We start from the raw sequence: 22,292 nt of genomic DNA, 5'->3' as shown, positions 1-22,292 counted from the left end.
AGGCATAATACACTACATCAGTGTGTAGCGTTCTCTAAGGAGACTGCCTGAGGTGTAATACTCTACATCAGTATGTAGCGTTCTCTAAGGAGACTGCCTGAGGTGTAATACTCTACATCAGTGTGTAGCGTTCTCTAATTAGACTGCCTGATGGGCAATACTCTACATCAGTGTGTAGCGTTCACTAAGGAGACTGCCTGAGGTGTAATACTCTACATCAGTATGTAGCGTTCACTAAGGAGACTGCCTGAGGTGTAATACTCTACATCAGTGTGTAGCGTTCTCTAAGGAGACTGCCTGATGAGCAATACTCTACATCAGTGTGTAGCGTTCTCTAAGGAGACTGCCTGATGGGCAATACTCTACATCAGTATGTAGCGTTCTCTAAGGAGACTGCCCGAGGTGCAATACTCTACATCAGTGTGTAGCGTTCTCTAATTAGACTGCCTGATGGGCGATACTCTACATCAGTGTGTAGCGTTCACTAATTAGACTGCCTGATGGGCAATACTCTACATCAGTGTGTAGCGTTCTCTAAGGAGTCTGCCTGATGGGCGATACTCTACATCAGTGTGTAGCGTTCTCTAATTAGACTGCCTGATGGGCAATACTCTACATCAGTGTGTAGCGTTCACTAAGGAGACTGCCTGAGGTGTAATACTCTACATCAGTATGTAGCGTTCTCTAAGGAGACTGCCTGATGGGCAATACTCTACATCACTGTGTAGCGTTCACTAATTAGACTGCCTGATGGGCAATACTCTACATCAGTGTGTAGCGTTCACTAATTAGACTGCCTGATGGGCAATACTCTACATCAGTGTGTAGCGTTCACTAATTAGTCTGCCTGATGGGCAATACTCTACATCAGTGTGTAGTGTTCTCTAAGGAGACTGCCTGATGGGCAATACTCTACATCAGTGTGTAGCGTTCTCTAAGGAGACTGCCTGATGGGCAATACTCTACATCAGTATGTAGCGGTCTCTAATTAGACTGCCTGATGGGCGATACTCTACATCAGTGTGTAGCGTTCTCTAATTAGACTGCCTGATGGGCAATACTCTACATCAGTGTGTAGCGTTCTCTAAGGAGACTGCCTGATGGGCAATACTCTACATCAGTATGTAGCGTTCTCTAATTAGACTGCCTGATGGGCGATACTCTACATCAGTGTGTAGCGTTCTCTAATTAGACTGCCTGATGGGCAATACTCTACATCAGTGTGTAGCGTTCTCTAAGGAGACTGCCTGAGGTGTAATACTCTACATCAGTGTGTAGCGTTCTCTAAGGAGACTGCCTGATGGGCAATACTCTACATCAGTATGTAGCGTTCTCTAAGGAGACTGCCCGAGGTGCAATACTCTACATCACTGTGTAGCGTTCACTAATTAGACTGCCTGATGGGCAATACTCTACATCAGTGTGTAGCGTTCTCTAAGGAGACTGCCTGATGGGCAATACTCTACATCAGTGTGTAGCGTTCTCTAAGGAGACTGCCTGATGGGCAATACTCTACATCAGTGTGTAGCGTTCACTAATTAGACTGCCTGATGGGCAATACTCTACATCAGTGTGTAGCGTTCTCTAAGGAGACTGCCTGATGGGCAATACTCTACATCAGTGTGTAGCGTTCTCTAAGAAGTCTGCCTGATGGGCAATACTCTACGTCAGTGTGTAGCGTTCTCTAATTAGACTGCCTGATGGGCAATACTCTACGTCAGTGTGTAGCGTTCTCTAAGGAGACTGCCTGAGGTGTAATACTCTACATCAGTGTGTAGCGTTCTCTAAGGAGACTGCCTGATGGGCAATACTCTACATCAGTGTGTAGCGTTCACTAAGGAGACTGCCTGATGGGCAATACTCTACATCAGTGTGTAGCGTTCACTAATTAGACTGCCTGATGGGCAATACTCTACATCAGTGTGTAGCGTTCACTAATTAGACTGCCTGATGGGCAATACTCTACATCAGTGTGTAGCGTTCACTAATTAGACTGCCTGATGGGCAATACTCTACATCAGTGTGTAGCGTTCTCTAAGGAGACTGCCTGATGGGCAATACTCTACATCAGTGTGTAGCGTTCTCTAAGAAGTCTGCCTGATGGGCAATACTCTACATCAGTGTGTAGCGTTCTCTAAGGAGACTGCCTGATGGGCAATACTCTACATCAGTGTGTAGCGTTCTCTAAGGAGACTGCCTGATGGGCAATACTCTACATCAGTATGTAGCGTTCTCTAAGGAGACTGCCCGAGGTGCAATACTCTACATCAGTGTGTAGCGTTCTCTAAGGAGACTGCCTGATGGGCAATACTCTACATCAGTGTGTAGCGTTCTCTAAGAAGTCTGCCTGATGGGCAATACTCTACATCAGTGTGTAGCGTTCTCTAAGAAGTCTGCCTGATGGGCAATACTCTACATCAGTGTGTAGCGTTCTCTAAGAAGTCTGCCTGATGGGCAATACTCTACGTCAGTGTGTAGCGTTCTCTAAGAAGTCTGCCTGATGGGCAATACTCTACGTCAGTGTGTAGCGTTCTCTAAGGAGACTGCCTGAGGTGTAATACTCTACATCAGTGTGTAGCGTTCTCTAAGGAGACTGCCTGATGGGCAATACTCTACATCAGTGTGTAGCGTTCTCTAAGAAGTCTGCCTGATGGGCAATACTCTACGTCAGTGTGTAGCGTTCTCTAAGAAGTCTGCCTGATGGGCAATACTCTACGTCAGTGTGTAGCGTTCTCTAAGAAGTCTGCCTGATGGGCAATACTCTACATCAGTGTGTAGCGTTCTCTAAGGAGACTGCCTGATGGGCAATACTCTACATCAGTGTGTAGCGTTCTCTAAGAAGTCTGCCTGATGGGCAATACTCTACATCAGTGTGTAGCGTTCTCTAAGGAGACTGCCTGATGGGCAATACTCTACATCAGTGTGTAGCGTTCTCTAAGAAGTCTGCCTGATGGGCAATACTCTACGTCAGTGTGTAGCGTTCTCTAAGGAGACTGCCTGAGGTGTAATACTCTACATCAGTGTGTAGCGTTCTCTAAGGAGACTGCCTGATGGGCAATACTCTACATCAGTGTGTAGCGTTCTCTAAGGAGACTGCCTGACGGGCAATACTCTACGTCACTGTGTAGCGTTCTCTAAGGAGACTGCCTGATGGGCAATACTCTACACTGGATGCTCTTCCTTTCAGTGCTCACGAAAATAATCGACTTTTTCGTTCCTTCAAAATGAGTATATTGGGATCACAGAATTGTTTTCCCCCTCTGGAAAAACTTCACGTGTCCTCACCCCACCAACACCTTCATCTCTTTAATACTTTAGGAGCCTTTGCGATTTATCGTTATCCGGCGACTGTTGAGTTGAATGAAGATGGTTCAACCTTGGAATATTATACAAATAATGTACCCTGATGAGATAGGCCCTAGTTTCATGATTTGATTTTGATATGCGAAATACAGATATATAGAAATATTAAATGAAATACAGTGTCAGTTTTGTGTGGACGGGATAATTTCAACATAGCTAGACATATCGCGACTCTCAGTCGCCACAGTGTAAGCTTGTCATTAAGGGGAAAATGTTTCTTGGCCAGAAGATAAGAGGATTAAATCTAGAGCTCACAACAACAGAATAATGACTTCGAGGAAGTGAAAGAGTATACATTTCGGACCAAGGGCGAGCAAATGTATCACCAATACCGAGAATGTGACGTGCCAGTTTTTCCACGCCCAAGGCATTTGGTGTTGTCAACGTTACAAGGAAGAGATTTCAAACTAACCGAAGCGGTGTTGACCAATGAGAAAATTTATCACAGGCCCGCAGATAAACCAACATAAGAAAAACTCAGAGTGAACTCCAGTTAGCTTCTCCGATAACAATAATTAAATTATTCCAACCACATAATTGAATAGAGGGGATTTTTGTGATATCATTCCCATGTTGATTAATTGTAATCGTAATAAATTAAAGTAATGAATTCGTGGAAATGACCCACGCTATCTCGCCATTGGTCGAGATGAGCACGCCATCAGGGACGCCGAGTTAGCGCGCGAAAGGTGGAGGACAGAAATTAAGTGATATTTCCATGATCACCGAACGATAGGAGTTCAGAATACGACACATGAATGTGTATCGCCAGTGTATTAAGTAGGATAAAGCAAGAGATCCAAATCCGCCTGCATATGCCGATTTAGGATAACCAACCCCCCTCTCCAGGAGTTGACCGCGGATGACCCCGGCGGGAAATCATATCGTCCATAAAAGTCCAGTAGCGAACCTCACATCACTCAGTTCTTACCAGTCACCAGTCGTTATCGGTCACCAGTCGTGTCAGTCGTAATGAAGTAGTTGAGACTCTGACACGTTGACTCTGTAAGTCAGTACCTCGGGACGCATTCGAAGTCAGTTAAAGCTGAAAGTGCGTGAATTATTAGGAGAATGAATACGAACAGTGAAATTATCCATAGTACCGAGTGTAACTAATCAGTACAACTGTATGTTGAATTTAATCAATGTCATGTGATTAAATAATAAATAACTAACGGAACGCCGATAGTACCTTTGGAAGGCAGTGTGCGGAGCCTGAAGTAAACACCTCAAGACAGACGGTGAATAACTATCCGAGCAGGGAACCATAGGAGCTAGGCGATTATCAAGACGGCTTAGAAATAAACCAGGAAGTGCCGGTTGAAGACGCGATACGCGCCGGTTCAAATGTACGACATTTCGTCGCAATGTGTCACGACGTGTGTTTCGGGCTTATATGAAGATTATATATTGTGCGAGTGTCAGGGGTCTAGGAGCACCTATAAGTGTTTTTTTGTTATTAGTATTCTTGTGTAAAATAGTGTAATAAGGTATTAATCATGGGTAGTCACCCAGAAGTGTTTTATTGTGTTAAATTTGTATTGTGCGACATGATGGACGAGTAGATCATCATGGGGCCGTAAGGCCTATATCTCCTCCGCTACGAGACAATGGAATTCTACATAGGAATGAGTACACAATTTTGATATTGGGGGATGTTATCGCGACTAAACGGGGTTCAGTGTAAATTAATTATGGTTACTTAACATGGTCCGCTTCCCGAGTCCATGATTTTATTTTTTTGTTAGGCGGACGAACTAATTTATATTAACGTAATAATGGGTTAGATTAATTAATTTGAGTATTTGTTTGTTGTATATAATGTAAATATGGGATATATTTCTTTCAATTAATGCATGCTGTTTGTAATACTTTGAATTAAGTTCATTTCAAGTGTTAAATTGTTTTTTGTGCCAACCCATTTATTTGAATTTCATTCACTGCGGTGATTATTTGTATTTTAATTAGGAATAATTTCTATTAGACAGCCAGATTATGAAAGAGCCAGAGGATGTAAGATTTGTGTTGCGTACGGAAGGTCATTAAAATACTAATAATAATCATGTTTGTGTGTCGACAAAGGAAAGTAAAATAATAATAATAATAACATTTGGGCGTGTGCAAGTTAAAGTATAATAATAATAATGACGGTGCTTCGCGAGTTAGCCAGTGCAAATATAATAATCAATGTGGAGATGACATGTAGCGTTAAAGACTTCATTCGCGTAATCAGTTTGATTTTATGTTTTTGGACTTTAATTTAACCATTAAAATTTTGTTTAAAAGCGATATAGGCACGTGAATTAGAATGGTCACGATATGTTAAAAGCCCAGAATGATTTGAGCCCATATTTAGAGTTGGAAGTCATGAGGGACGAATATCCGGCGTGAAATAAATTGAGCCGTATTGTTTGTAATGATGAAATAGATGAGTCTCAAGGCCTAAGATGATATAAATGCATATGCCGGTGTTATTAGTGGTAGAATCCACGCACCGAGGATTATTTTATGAATTAAATGTTTGAAGAGTTCCGATGAAAGGAAATGGACTTCAAATTTGAAGGAATAGTTTAGCAATCGCCGGCATTGGATGTATTTGCCCAGCCGCGATGTGCCATAGGTTGTGAGATGTGTCTTGGGAGGACAGGTGTCCCCATATAAAATTAACGGCAGTACGAAAGTGAAGGTACGGTCCCGAATACCGTGTTGTCCCGACCGATATAAAGCAGATCTTAGTGGTTCATAACGGGATTTAACATATGTGACTAAATTCTAAAGAGTGGAAACTAAAATATCATCTTTCCATTTTTAATAATAATAATAACAATAATCATACTCCAAGTAAATCTTGTCTTAAATCAAGTGCTTAGTGCCAGGATAAATCGGAATTGTAAAAGGGGTTATGCGTTAAACATATTAAGAGTGAACTACCGTGTAACAGGCGAAATTAATTTTTTTAAGTAATAATAATAATATATAAAAACTAAGATACTTTTTTTTGTTTTTGAAGAATTTACTTTTTTTATATTTTGGACATAATAATGATGTTGGGAGTTGAAATGAAAGATTTGAGAATTTTAACTAATAATAATAATAAATAAAATATTTGAAGAAGGAGAAGAATAACCAATGAAGCTACTTTTTTTTAATTTATATTTTTTCTGATGAAAATAATAAGAGCGAGAAGTTGAAGTATTATAGCAAGGATGATTACGGGTTACGATAATCACGATTTCCACTAATAATAATAATAATAATAATAATAATAATAATAATAATAATGAAAAATTGAAGGAGCAGAAGATAAAGAACTTGCAATAATAATTTGAGAATAATAATTATGATGAAAGGAAATTAAGATATTTAATGGGCGATGATTCATTGTTACGAATATCATAATAATAATAATAATAATAATAATAATAAAATATTTATGAGGAAGCTGATCATTATATTGTGCGGATAAATTAGGAGGAAGAACGACCCTTCGTTTGAAACGTCGGCAAGGGTTGGCATATAATCATCCCGGATGACAAATGATAATAATCAAATACAGGATTATAATTGAAATTAATGATAATAATAAAATTAATTGATGGTAGTCAAAGAATATGATAATGATCAGATAAAGAATGGTAATGATATTATTTAATAATCATAGGAGGATATGATAGGGACAGTCATCCTGTGTCGAACCGCTCCGAACCAGATGTTGGGTTTTCACGGGGAGATTGTTAGCGGGAGATACGTAAATAACCCACGGACGGCACATGTTTTCATGGTCAGAGCATAGTAATGAACCTTTCCGTACGTCTTGTCGTATTGACAAGTGTAAATATTGAAATAGGCTTTGAGTTAATGAACTCTACCTGGCGTGTTTGTGAATCTGGAAATAATAGGCTAGAGTTTGTCCGTATTATAAATTCCCGTTTTTTCGAGGCGATAACATTTTCTACGGTGGGTGTCCGGCTCACCAGAATGTACATACCGGAAGTGTCTCATGTCCAACGGAACGAGGAGACGACAGTAAAAAGTTACTGTCGTGCCTTCGTCTCCGAAAGAAGATCTCCAGCAGTGAAACGTCCAATCATACGGATGTGAATTCGATCCCCAGTAACCAATTGGGGCGAATTCACCAGATGTTTTACACTACCAGAGTAGTGAGGTAAAATCCAAGTATTATGTCATTTATTTTTCAGGATGAAAGTGTCCCAATGTAAAATTGTCATCATGTGTAGTATGCAAAATAAGTGAATAAATTGCTCCTCATTGCAATTTAAATAGGAAACAGTTTCCATATCTTTTCATTGTAGTTAGTCCAGTATGCCCATGGAATTTAAGTTGTCACTTCCCAGTCCTATTGTGGAGTCAAAAATTTGTATCCATGAATGAGTCGTCCCCCGTAACCTTAAATTTGCATGCCCCGTTCATCCCTGTGTTCATTTGATGCGCCGATATATATATTTTTTTGAATTTCTTTATATAAATTTTTTTTATCGTTTTCGAACTGATCACCCCTGAGATAAATGCTAGTCTGGGACTCAGGAGGTTGAGCGGGTGCAATAAGAAATATAAGCTTTATAACTGGTACAACACACAGTGCTTCACAAACAGCAACTTCACATTCTATTGGCTTTTACACTTATTTGTGATCGGCTGATGATGACCGGCACCAATTATAATTAAGTGGGAATGTCGAACTTACATTTCTTTTTAACAGTATTGAAGGGTTGAACTATTCTTTCACCTTGATAGTGAACTCGCTTTAATATGTAACACTACGAAATTCTTATCTCTTAATTATCCGACAAGACCATTACGCGTTAGCATTAGAAACGTCCAGTAAGTAAATAAGGATTGGCCAGTACCATTTTCTAAGTTGTAGTCTGGTTCTGTATGTTGCCACTAACTGATCTATTAGATCTATGCCCCCCAGGAGCCAAAAAGTGTAGGCTGCTTGACTGTCACCATGGTAACAACATTGTTATCCTTGCATCAGACAGCAAGTAGTATGGCAGGTTCCATGACGGCAATTTCTTATTTCTCAGTACGACCTTGCTGAATAGTTCCCGTTGCAGAAAAACCTTCATCAGACAGGTGTTTGAGCAATTTCACTGATGTGAATTAGTTATCAAAGTATATCTTGAACTGTTTGTGTAGACTTTATTAGTATGCTCAGGCACAGGTATTGGTTCACAAATAGTTTTCAACATCGGATGAGGATCCGATTTCCTCCACGTAAAATTTTGGTTTTCCCTGACAGGAACACGTTTCCTCTTTGGCAGAAGTTCGCTATCTCCATCTGTTTCGGGTAAACCAGACGCGATATGTTCTGGTGTAAGTTCGTAAGAATTTGTAGTTTCTTAAGGGTCTGCGTCATTAGTCTGTATGATCATCCTTCTGTTCTGCATCACACTGTGAGACTGCACTGTACAAGGAGAACAATGCAAGACTGCTTTGCATGTGTTACCATTTTTCGGATGCATGAAAATAAATCACACCAAGGTGAGTGGCTCAGACGGTTAAGGCGCTGGCCTTCTGACCCCAACGTGGCAGGTTCGATCCTGGCTCAGTCCGGTGGTATCTGAAGGTGCTCAAATACGACAGCCCCGTGTCGGTAGATTTACTGGCACGTAAAACAACTCCCGCGGGACTAAATTCCGGCACCTCGGCGTCTCCGAAGACCGAAAAAGTAGTTAGTGGGACGTAAAGCAATTAACATTAAAATTAAAATAAATCACATAATTTCCAAAATGTATGAATATACTAGTCCAAAATGCATATCAAACAAACACAACAAATAAGAGTACAGATAAGTGATGTTTGTTTGTCCAACCCTTGTCCCGTTTCTCTACGAGGTCGGGTATGAGGCGAGATGAATCTGTCGTCAGAAGAGTTAAGATGAAATGAATGACGTGATATTTGATAGTAGGGAGAATAGCACCAAGGCTTAACGTCCCCATCCGACGGACAGCGTCATATGCCCTCGCTCCATATGAGCACTGCTTTTGGCACACCACCATCCCTAACCTGCCGGCCAACATTCTGATGATGAATTTTTTCGAGCAACGGGACTCGAACCGGCTAATCTCGGTGTCAGACCGTTTAGACTTCAGCGCCTTAACGATCACGGCAGCCAGGCGGGCTTATCTTATAAATAAGTGATATTTAAAAAAATACTTACCACATACTGTGAACAGTGCTTCTCTGAGACGCCATGTTGTCTTCTAATTAATATTGTACTGCACACACTCACTAATGGTGCTGACTTGTTCAGAAGCAATTATTGAACAGATATGAAAGTGGAAAGAACAGAAAATTACACAATTAGCAAATTTAAAGACCGAAATACCAAGATCCAATTTTTCGGATTATATACACTAATGGGTTAAGTGGCAAATGAAGTGGAGCTAAGCGTGCTCGGGAATCAAGTCAATGCGGAACAAACATGCTTTCCATCAATTTAGATTTAAGTGGATAGTTTAAACTTGTATCGAATACCTGGACCATTAGAAAAAAATTCATGTTGAATGATTGCCATAGAATATCAAGTGAATACGGTCACTTGGTTCAACCACCATTAAAACTGCGAACTTGAGCATGGTGCAGGCCAGCTGTCACGCCACTGTGAGAGCATGGTCTGGAGTTCCTCAGCATAGCGGAGACCACTGAAATGGAATATTCTTAATCCAATTTGCTCTGTGACATCAGAAGTTAAGCAAATTTGAAGATAGAAATGGTGTTTGTTCTACAACACGACGCTCCGATTCAGAAAGTCTAGCTCCCTCTCAGCAGCAGATTACTGCCCGTCAAAGGAATGTGACACTCCCTGTTTTTGGTGAGTCTAGCCCAAGCGATTCCAACTGAGGTGCTCCCTCGGCCCCGGCGCTGTGCTATAGCACCGTTGAGGTGGTGGAGGAAGTGACAGGCAGAACCACAGGTCGTGAAGTCAGCGCGCAGCTTATGAAAACAATGTTATTTATGACAGTTCTGTGAACACATACACACACAATTTATTCTGTACATACTTTGCGTTTGCCTTAATGTACATTTAGCGTTTAAGTCGATTGCTGGCATCGTTTTGCGGGGGTACACAGTGTCAGACTGTACGTACTACGCTTTCCGTTTGCTGCGTGCTCAGTCTCCAACTGCCTCTGTCTCCTTCAAGGAGACTGGACATGCTGAGATCTCTGGTCCTGCGACTCATGTGAGCGTGATTCCCGAGAACACTTATCTGCACACGATTTGGCACTAAAGTTACGTCTCTTTCCAGAAGGGATCCTAATGTCATTAAAGTTTACTTTTCCCAAAGTAGAAGTGAAGAACTGTTTGGTATGGTTGAATCTGCCCTCATGGACTTTTATTTCCATGCAACCGATTTTATTTTACATAAGACACGGTTAAAATAGGCCTCATTTAAGCGGACGCCTCGAACTGTGGACATCGGACGAGTCCATTTGTCTTAAGGGAACACTTTACACGTTCTACGACAATCTCTTGGCTGTGTCCCTCTTTCTGCAGACATACGAGAATTCCTTTTGCATGTTTCTACTATTTTGTGTCCAAGGAAAGAAACGTACATAGGATTGCTGAAGTTGCCGTGAAATTAATTGCTCTTTCCGAATCTTTTGTTTGGGTTGTCTTGTATTCTAATTAGTGTACATTCTGAGAATTCTAGTTACCGGGGAATGTGGAAGTGACTGTTTACTTGCAGGTTACCGAGAGATTTTCTAGCTTATCTTGCATCAGTCTGTTGATAACTCAGATTGTCGCTGCTAAGGTCGAGGTCAAGTAGATAAGTTAAACTGACAACGCAGAAATACCACAGCATTTCAATCGCCCAGTAACATGAGTAGGAGCGACGAGCGGGTTTAGATATATAGTGAGAAATTAAACCGAGGGAAAACACAACTGTGAAGAGTAAAAATTATATTTTATGTGAGTGGCAGGAAAATACGAATCGAGAAATGAAAAGAAAGTGAGTGTGTGTTTTTTGCAGAAGTGAACATTGTGGTATATGAGTGATTCAAATCTGAGCACAGAATCTGTGAGTGAGTGGGCCAATGTTACAAGAAAAAGCACGATAAATCACAAATAACCTGAAAGTTCATGTTAATTAAATAAGGAATTTGTGTGCCATGCTGGGATGTAATTCCCTTTTCCAGAATATCGCAGTAAAGCAAAATTGAAACTAGAGAAACAAAAATAAATACCTCACAAAATAACGTGTTCATTTTCGAACGTGTTAAATTTGTACAGCCAGGTGAATGATTACTGTAATGAGTGTAAAGGCTGTAAGATCTCTTGTGACATCTGGCAGGAAAATAGAACAAGCAAAATAAAGATGTATGCTTATAATGAGGTGGATGTTCTTTGCCATTAAAATATTCAATTCATTTTTAGAACATTAATGAACCTGAAAATGTCACTCAACTAGACCATGAACCTTATGATTTTGGCAGCACAAAAACCACTACTCTGACATGGTTGAAAGTAGAGACAGCAATATCTTAGCTGGAAAACAACACATCAACTGGATCAGATGAATTAAGTGTTGAGATGATCAAAGCACTAGGAGAGATTGGACAACAGTGGAATGTACAGGCTGCTAAATAGAATCTGGAAAGAGAATGTAATACACAATGACTGGAACCAAGGAGTCATCATCCCATTGTTGAAAAAAGGTGATAGAAATGTACCAACTACAGAGGTATAACTCTGCTGTCACACGGCCTCAAAATCTACGAATCCATCCTTGAGAGCAGGATTAGAAAATACCGTATTTACGTGAATAATCCCCGCACCCTAACTATAGGAAGGTTCATTTTGAACAAAAATGCCAATATTGACGCAAATAAAACTCGCACCCCAATTTTGTGCCTCAATTTAAAAAATGTGGGTATTCATCATCATCATTTCCCAACTCCAGTTTCCCGGGTGTGGCGTACAAGCACATTCCATCTCCTTCTGTATTCATACATCTTCTGTTCCAGTACATCCTCTCAATTGTGTCCTCTCTCCTCTATATCTGATCTTACAGTCTCTATCCAACGTTTTCTTGTCCTTCCCTGAGGTCTTCTTCCTACGAGATTAAGGTCAAATTATTTTCTGGTAGGTTTTTTCCTGTTCATTCTCATTATGTGCCCATACCACTGAAGTCTGAGTTTCTTTATTACACTGGTAATAGGAACCTCGATACCAGCTTTCCTATTCACTTCATTTCTGATCTTGTTCTTTCTGGTTGTTTGGTTCATGGTTCTAATGAATCTCATTTCAGTTGCTTGGATTCTACTGAAGTCTTTGTTTAGTAGGGTGCATGTCTCTTGACCTTACGTGAAGATTGATACGAAGTAAGTGTGGTACCTGATTGTTTTCGCTTTTTGTGGTATTTTGCAGTCCCAGAGAAGATTTCTGACTTGACTGTAGAAGTTCGATGCTTTCTGTGTCCTGCCCCTCATAATGGTATTTCCTGCCTAACAGTGTTGTCTTTCGAGATTGTGCTTCCGAGGTATTTGAAGTGGGAAGCTGATTCGATTTTTGCTCCTTCCAGAAATATATTTCAGCTTGTTCCTTCCCTGTTGATGGTCATTTCCATTGTCTTTGTTTTGCTCATCTTCAGTCCAAAATGTTTGAATGTGTTGTTCCATTCATGAAGTTTCTTCTGAATTTCAGCTTCTGTCTCTCCCCATAAAAGCACATCATCAGCAAATACCAGGTCGTTTGTTTCACTGTCCATTTTCTTGATAGATTTGATGACCTTGTCCATTACTATTACGAACAGGAGTGGTGACAGGGCACTTCCTTGTTGGACACCTCTCTTTGTTTCAAACCATTTTGATGTCCGTTGCCTATCTGGACACAGCTGTAGCACTTCTGGTATAGCGTCTTGACTTTGTCAATTAAGTATTTTGGCACCTTTAGATCTTGCAGACATTCCCATATCTCGTTTCGAGGAACACTGTCATATGCTTTTACAATGTCCACAAATGCAATCACAAGATTTCTTCCGTATTCCCAGTACTTTTCTGTCAGCATCTTTACTGCAAAGATAAGATCCACAGTACGTCGACCTTTCCTGAACCTGTGTTGTTCTTCCTCAAGCAAAGGTTCCACTATCTTCCTAAGTCTTGTTTCTATGATCTTTTCCAGCAGCTTCAGCGAGTGTGACAACAGCGTGATGCCTCTGTAATTTCCACATCTCCGTCGGTTGTCCTTTTTGAACAGTGGGATGATGACTCCTTTACTCCAATCTCCTGGAATGTTGTTACTTTCCCAAATCACTGATAGCACTCTATATAGCCAGTCCAAGCCTGGTATTCCAGCTGCCTTTATCATGTCTGAGCTGAGATCATCAAAGCCTGGGGACTTCCCATTTCGCATGCTCTTTAGTGCTGTTTCTACCTCAAGCCATGTTAATGGGTATTTGTTGTTTTTGCCTTCATCTACACTACAATCATTGGTAGTGGTGTTGTCCCCATTTCCATTTAACAGCATGTTGAAGTACTTCTTCATTTCATCCCTGATCTCTTCCTCTGTTTGTATTAAGCTACCATCACCTGTTTCCAGTGCAAGGATGTTTTGTAACAACACTACAGTATAAGAGCCAACTCTACCTTGGTGTCTCCAAAATCTTTCTCAATCGGTAGCGGTTGGACAACACAGGACCTTCCAAGAAACTACCGAAATGAATTACTTACCACTAGGTCCTAAGAAGAGGAAGCGTGCAAACAAACACTCGGTCCTAGAGGCTATGCGAATCAAAACCAAGAAATCGTACTGACAAAGGAAAAGACAACTTAAAAATTTGAATCAGGATTTCAATTATCAAAGAACAGTAATAACCTTCCGGCTTACAATACGAAGATTAAAGGAAATGAAGAAAATGATCATCACACTAAAAGAAAAGATAATGTAACGTGGGTCGACCCTTGAAAATATAAGAAATAATCCTTTGGATCACAACCCTTGAAAATCAAAATTATCAATCAATTAAATTAGTTGAGTAGCGGTGAATTAAATAACGGTAAGCTGAGACTTGTTTCTCGACACTTCTGATATGAATTCAGTGAAATAACCGAAGGGTAAATTAATGTTACCAAGTTTTAGGCGAAATAGAACAAAATCATCAATAAATTAAAACATGGGAAAGGAAGACGCATTTCAATTTTAGGATAGAAAATCGGAGTGCAATACGAGTCCTCACACCGGATCAAAGATACAATCGGCAGCCACCAGCTGTTTTTATCAACACAGGGAGTCCATGTTTGTTTACAACAGTTCCCATAGAAACGAATCACTTGTCACGATTAAAACATGGCTTCCAAACATTATCAGATAGACATCAACCAAACAACTCAACTTACCGATTTTCATCTGTGATCCTCCGAATAACGCTTAACTAAGTGTTACAAGAAGTTTTGAAATGAAAATTTACAAACACATAAGAAATCTGATTCCCGATTTTAAGAAAAATTACATATTATTAACGCCAGAGTAGGAGCTACCACGTGATCAAAGGAATTCCTCTTGATAACCATAGTTCAAAACATACTCCCAATTCGAATCTTCTAACCTTTCAGTCCAAACAAACTATCTAGAGCATTCTGGAGATACCTCAGTAGGAAAGGGTATTCATGCAGATTTCATCATGCAGGGTACTTACAATTTCTCGGAAGTAAATATAACATGTTAAACAAACCACCAATCCAACCAGAATTTGTCGCCGGTTGCCACAATCTTTAGCGGGGTCGAAAATCAGCCTCATCTCGCCCCCTTTCTCTTCTTATTGATTAGGTTTCTATTAAAAACCAAGTATCTGCGACTAGGTTCCAATACTTTTTCTTCACGATCTCAAACAATAACTAGAAAAACAAAAAACAACCCCACATCCATTGTCGTGCTCAATCGATAATTCTCCGTTCGACCCAGTAGTTCACGGCGCACTCACAGATGCTAGTTGAACGCAGTTCAAATGGAACACTCAGTCTGACAATTACCGCCGAGCGCTCGTCAACGGTATTACTAGTAAGAACCCGCTTCTTATGAATCGTGTACAATTCCATCGACTTCGAACGACCTTTAAATAATTTTAAAGTCCATGCATACTCGAAATGCGTGATATATATGCATACGTCATAGCCTCCCCCAGCAAAAGCTCAACACGGGTGAGCCCAACCGCCCACCAGGGAAACCCTTTTTTTTAAACAGATGGATATCACATTGAAAAACTTCCTCAGCCTCAGTTTATATATTCATTTCTTTTATTGTTTACTATTTTGTACAGTAGTTTTCTACTTTCTTGACAGTCTTCCTCTATCCTTATAGTAAAGTCATCCCAGCACTTTTCCTTTTCTTCCTGGATCAGTCTTTTTACAGCCAGTGTCTTTTTCCGGTATTCCTGTGCTAGATGTTCAATTTCTAATTTATTTCGTCTATCATCTGTTTTTTTGTTTTTCGAGGTCTAATTTTCTTTTTAATATATTTCTATCTTTTACTGCTGTCTTCACTCGGTCATTCCACCGAGGCGTTTCCTCCTTTTTTGGCGTGCCACTTGTTTTTCCACAAATTTCTATGGCTTCTTTTACAAGGGTTTCTTTGAATAAGGACCATTCTTCTTCTACTCCCCCTTTCTCGGTTTTGGGTAATTTGGCTGTTACCCTCGCTTCATAGTTTCCTTTCCTCTCCGTGTCCTTCAACAGCCATGTCTTAATCTTTCGCACTTTCTTTTGTTTAATTTTGGGCACATGGACATCTTTTAGGTCAGCGATTAGTAGCCGATGGTCGCTGTCTGGGCACTCGCTGGGTATGGCTTTAATATCTGTAACATACCAACCCGCTTTTCTATCAGCGATGATGAAGTCGGTCATAGTCTTGAGCTTTCCATCCCAGCTTATGGCTGTCCCTCTTCTCATACCATGTGTTCTGTATGGTTAAGTTGTTTCGCACACAGAAATCAATCAGGTTCTCTCCTTCAGAGTTTCTGTTACCATAGCTATGGGGGCCAACGATGTTTTCACAGTCTAGTCTTTCTTTACCAACTTGGACATTCAGATCACTCATAATGATGTGCTCTCCTCTGTTATTTGTTCCTCAAGTTCGATAAGGAATTGCTCTTTCTCTTCTGTGGTAATCCTGTCTGCGGTGCATATACTTGCAGGAGAGTATGATGCGCATTACCAACACTTAGTCTCATCTGGATGATCCTATCATTCACATATTTGACATCTGTCTGTGTGTCTGTATCTTTATGAAGGTGGAAGCCAACTCCATTTTTGGACAAGATGAAGTTGAATTGATCAATTTGGCTTCAGAAGAAATGTAGGAACACGTGAAGCATGAGCCATGCTAATATGGCATGTTCATAAAGATGATGTTTCCCATATTGCAAAGACCTTGTATCGGCCTCACCTCAATTGACTTAACTGTTTCCATGATTGTACCCGAGAGAGTTTAGCTCCCTCGGTCATGAGCACGGAAGATCATTCTTTCGGCGAGACAGTAGTTTTATCTCTTTGAAGCGATGCTTAGCATTGTTATGTGTGTGGAATATAAACATGGACCCCACGCAGATTGGAGTGGCGTTTTATGCCATTAATGGGTTTTCAATAGATTTAAACTTGACCCATACTACCATCCTTCTTGTTACTTTGATTATTGATATTACAGATATGGTAATCCTTGTATTTATATTTTTACATCGGTTAAATTGTACCGTTTGCCTCTTCTAATGATGGCCGATTGATATGAGTCCTTCTGATCTACTGCATGAATGAGCTGCGTGCTAGTTGTCTTTATTGTGATTGAGTTATGATGTTAGGTGGGTCTCTGATTGATTTTATTTACGTGCACTACATTGCGAAGTATTTCGCCGTCAATGAATGAATGCCCTGCATGTCGACGCGGAGATCCATTCGTGTCGTACGGAGTGCGTGAGCTGATGGGTTTGTGTGTGACCACAGGGTCTCTATTATCCTACTGCTAATTGCCTGCGCCGTGCACATTATCTCTGATGTATGTAAGACCTTTGTTTGTGACCATGAGAGTCATACTATATGAGATTGTGTTCAACTTATTAACTGGATTGTTTGCCGATACCGGCAATGTCTGAATGTTTGGGTGTGTGCTGGTGAGTGAAAGGGGAGAAAGGATGACGAATCGGTCACTTCATTAATCTTGTTTCTGTGCCTCATGTTTGTTGCCGGCACGGTGATATTTATTTTGTCTTGGTTTCTATCACGGCCTTTTGCTTGCCCACGAGGCCGCCATGTTCTTTTCTTATTCAGGCTATGCGCTGCCTGTGATTCTCTTTGGGTTTACATTTTTTTCTATGGTCCAGAGATATTTCTCTGTGCTATGTTGCGATCTCTCGCATCTTATTTTACCTTCTCTAGACCCTTTTTCTTCTCCATGTCGCGTGGGAGCTTTGATCTTTGTGATAATTGTTGTGACGATGTGGAAGTTAAATAGACGCGTATGTAATGAATTCTATTAATCTCCCGGAAAGAATGACCGAGTTGATCCGTGTGGATTGTATTCACACTACCACATTATGTAGCGAGATTGCAATTGAGACGCTGGGCCCGTCTTATGAATAATTTAAGCTTGGTGTTTGAAAAAGCTGTGCTCACGCATCAGTGTTATGACTTCAATTGGATGAGCTCTGCATACGTACGTATTCTTTATTGTTTTCAATTGCTGGCTTCATTTCTTGTTTCCTTTTGATTTTATTATATCAATAAACCCTCATTTAAATTTAGTTGGGTTTTTATTGCTAGTAGCTTTAGTCTCATTCCTGTTCTACTTTTTTGAAATGAAGACCGTTTCCAGTTCAGGGCTGTGTTTGGCCTTTCCTAGTCGCGGTCCACGCCCCGAATCTACCGACGTGTGTTTTATGGTGAGGTAGGTTGTCGATAAGGGAGGGGGTGCGGCTCAAGCAATCCTGACTTTATGTCTGATCTTAGAGGATCGAATCAAGAAGGACAAGCCCACGTACATGGCATTCATAGATCTAGAAAAAGCATTCGATGATGTTGATTGGACCAAGCTGTTTAAGATTCCGAAGATGATTGGGATCAGATACCGAGAACGAAGAATGATCTACAATCTGTATAAGAATCAGTCTGCACTGATAAAAATCGAGGGCTTTGAAAAAGAAGCAGCAAATCCAGAAAGGAGTGAGGCAAGGCTGCAGTTTGTCCCCTCTTCTTTTCATTGTTTACATAGAACAGGCAGTAAAGGAAATCAAAGAAGAATTTGGAAACGGAATCACAATCCAAGGAGAGGAAATCAAAACCTTGAGATTTGCCGATGATATTGCTATTTTATCTGAGACTTCAGAAGATCTTGAGAAGCTGCTGAATGGCATGGACGAAGTCTTGGATAAGGAGTACAAGATGAAAATAAATAAGTCCAAACAAAAGTAATGGAGTGCAGTCGGATGAAGGCAGGTGATGCAGGAAATATTAAATTAGGAAATGAAGTCTTAAAGGAAGTAAATGAATATTGTTACTTAGGTAGCAAAATAACTAACGATGGCAGAAGTAAGGACATAAAATGCAGACTAGCACAAGCAAGGAAGAGCTTTCTTAAGAAAAGAAATTTGCCCACTTCAAACATTGATATAGGAATTAGAAAGATGTTTTTGAACACTTTTGTGTGGAGCGTGGCATTATATGGAAGTGAAACATGGACGATAACTAGCTCAGAAAGAAAGAGAATAGAAGCTTTTGAAATGTGGTGTTACAAAAGAATGCTGAAGGTGAGATGGATAGATTGAATCACAAATGAAGAGATACTGAATCGAATTGGCGAGAGGAGATCGATTTGGCTAAATTTGACAAGAAGAGATAGAATGAGAGGACACATCTTAAGACACCCAGGACTTGTTCAGTTTGTTTTTGAAGGAAGTGTAGGTGGCAAGAACGATAGGGTTAGACCAAGGTATGAATATAACAAGCAGATTAGAGCAGATGTAGGATGCAATAGTTACGTAGAAATGAAAAGGTTAGCACAGGATAGGGTGGCATGGAGGGATGCATCAAATCAGTCTATGGACTGATGACTCAAACAACAACATATTGTTCCCACTCCAGTACAGCACATATCCATTTGTCAAGGACTTCTTCCCATATCCTTTCCATTTTGTCTCACTCAACCCCAATATCTTGAGCTTATGCCTCTCCATAAGATCTACAAGTTCTTCATATTTGTTGGTGAGAGTGAGGATATTGAGTGTACCAATTTTCAGTCACTCCTTCTTGGGAGGGTTTTGTGTCTTCTGGTATCTCTGATGAGCAGCAGGCTTTTGGCCATCATAAATTTGGACGGTTTGAGAAGAACTGTCATGTCCAGTATTTAATTTAATCTTCCATCCGAGGCTTGTTTTAGGTTTAAAAGCAGTATATTCATACTCAACTGTTGACGTGCTAGGTTTAACATAGGTGAGGGTTTTCTTTCGGGGTTTACTCCCTTAGCCTCTGAAGATCCCTCTTCTCCACAAGGCAGTGGTGTCCTCTTCTAATTATCGCCAGGGAGGATGGGTTGCTTCATCCGCCATCTCTGCCATTCCGAAGATCTCCTTCTCTGCCAAAGATGCTGTTAAGGTCTTCGCCCGTAACCCTGGGCATGGGTTACACGTTATACCCCGTGGTGCTGGGTCCTTGCCTGAACTTAGCCATCCTTTTACACCGGCCTGCTGATGTGGAGGATGCCCACCCCCGCAGCGTGGATGCGCCAGGCAAGAATTACTCAAGGTGACCCTCCTTCCCGTGAGCTGGGTTAATGGTTGCATATGATGCCACAACCAATCGGTATTATTCGCGTAAATACGGTATGTTGAACCTACACTTGAGGAGGAACAACATGGATCAGATCAACTATAGACCCCATTTTTGCCACCAAAATGCACTATGAGAAGTATTGGGAGAAAGGTAAAACACTTATATCTGTTTTTCTGGACATCGAGAAAGCATATGACCATGTACCAAGCAGGCATATATGGGAATGTATGAGACATAAGAAAGTGCCCGATGACATAACACGAGTACAACGATTATATGATGAAACCAAGTGTTGTGTCCAGGTCTAGGATGGAAGGTCAGGTTGGTTCGAAACAAAGAGTGGAGTCCAGCAAGGAAGTTGTCTTTCACCACTTCTCTTCATAATCATAATGGGTGAAGTTTTAAAAAGCAGTTAAAAGAAAGGATTCAACAACTAATGCCCTGGTTTTTGCTGATGATGTAATGGTATGGGGCGAGACAGAAGCGGAGTTACAAACTAGACTAGATCTCTGGCATGAAGCTTTTACAACCTTGGTGATGAGCAGAAACTCTCCAACAGTTCATCTAAGAATTAGAGATGAGGAGATGGATATTGTAGACAACTTCCAGTATTTAGGTAGTGTTCTGTCATCAGACAATACCATACATCAAGAGATTAGCAACAGAATAGCAAAAGCTTCCAAATTCTATCACGCTGTACGTCAAATACTTTGGGATGAAACGTTTCCGTTAGTTTCCAAGATCAGCTTGTACAAAATATGTCTAGTACCTATATTGATGTATGGCCTAGAAGCAGCAACACTTACTGGACCAACAAAGAGTCGTCTTCGGGCAACAGAAATTAAGTTCCTCCGTTCTTGTCTACAAAAATGGATAAAATAAGGAATGTTGATATCCGACAACAGCTTGGATTGGAAAGAAGCTTGCTGGAGACTCTAGAAGTGATGAGATGGCAATGGTATGGTCACATGAAAAGAATGAACCCTAACAGGACTCCTGGAACATACTTTGATCACAATGTTCCTGGGAAGAGACCAAGAGGAAGACCTCGTGATGTTTGGGAAAAACAGATAATGAAGGACCTTGGAATTAGAGATGTGAACTGGTGTCGCATATATGAGCAGCATCTGTGGATGGATAGAAGAAACTGGAGGAGGCTCGTACACAACGGCACACGGCTTGCTGGAGCGAAGAAATAATGATGATGATGATCATTTTAGGTTTCTGTTAAGATCCACATTGACAACTAATGATTTAACAACCTGTGAGACAACATGGCTAATAGCCTGTCAATACAAATTGATTTACACTATCAGTATGTGGTAATTACTACTGTAATTTAATTCATTTCATCATTCGTCATCGTGAATGTTTCGAGAAAATGATCATTTCTCTTCTTCACCGATAATAGTAAAAACTGTAAAATATCCAAACAGGAAAACACAATTCTGTTTCAATGTCACTTATCTTATATTCTCTTGACGAAAAACCTTGTTTTAGCGCACATTTCTCCGCTGAACGGACGGTGTCTGCAGAAGAGAGGTTCAACTGCCTTCTGTAACAACAAATATGATACTGAAACTTAGCATACAGATACCTCTTTAGTAGTTGACCAAGATGTGATATCCTACAACATTATCCTCTATACTGCCATGTTTTACACATGTTGATGAATGCTTTGGTAGATGTACAAATAACGCACACATTTAGCACTAAAAGAAGGGCTAAAATGTTTTCTTTATGACAAATCAATAGCACCTTGGCAAGCACGGCCAGATGTACAATGCCGTAAGGTTTCCATTGTAGTTAGTATCTGGCTCTTTTACAGGACCACCATTCATATTTCCCTTTTTTTCACTGTATCAAAGTAAAAACAGGCATATAACAAAAAAGATTGGAAATATTATTCTAATTAAATTTTGTCTTGAGCAATTTTCCTTTAAAATTAACCCTAACAGCTTCCCTACAAAGTTCTCCTCCTGATGAGATTTTTTGAACAAACTATAGCTAAGATCGCATTTGCCATATTCCAAACTTTGCTTATACAGATTACCAGGCTGCAAGTTTACTGGAATGCTTTCATTTATGTAAAACTCTTTTGTTATTTTCACATTTAATGTAAGTTGTGATATGACCACTAAGTCAAAGATT

This window comes from Anabrus simplex, chromosome 11 (assembly GCF_040414725.1).
Source record: "Anabrus simplex isolate iqAnaSimp1 chromosome 11, ASM4041472v1, whole genome shotgun sequence".
NCBI lineage: Eukaryota > Metazoa > Arthropoda > Insecta > Orthoptera > Tettigoniidae > Anabrus > Anabrus simplex.
This window is presented reverse-complemented; position numbering follows the sequence as displayed.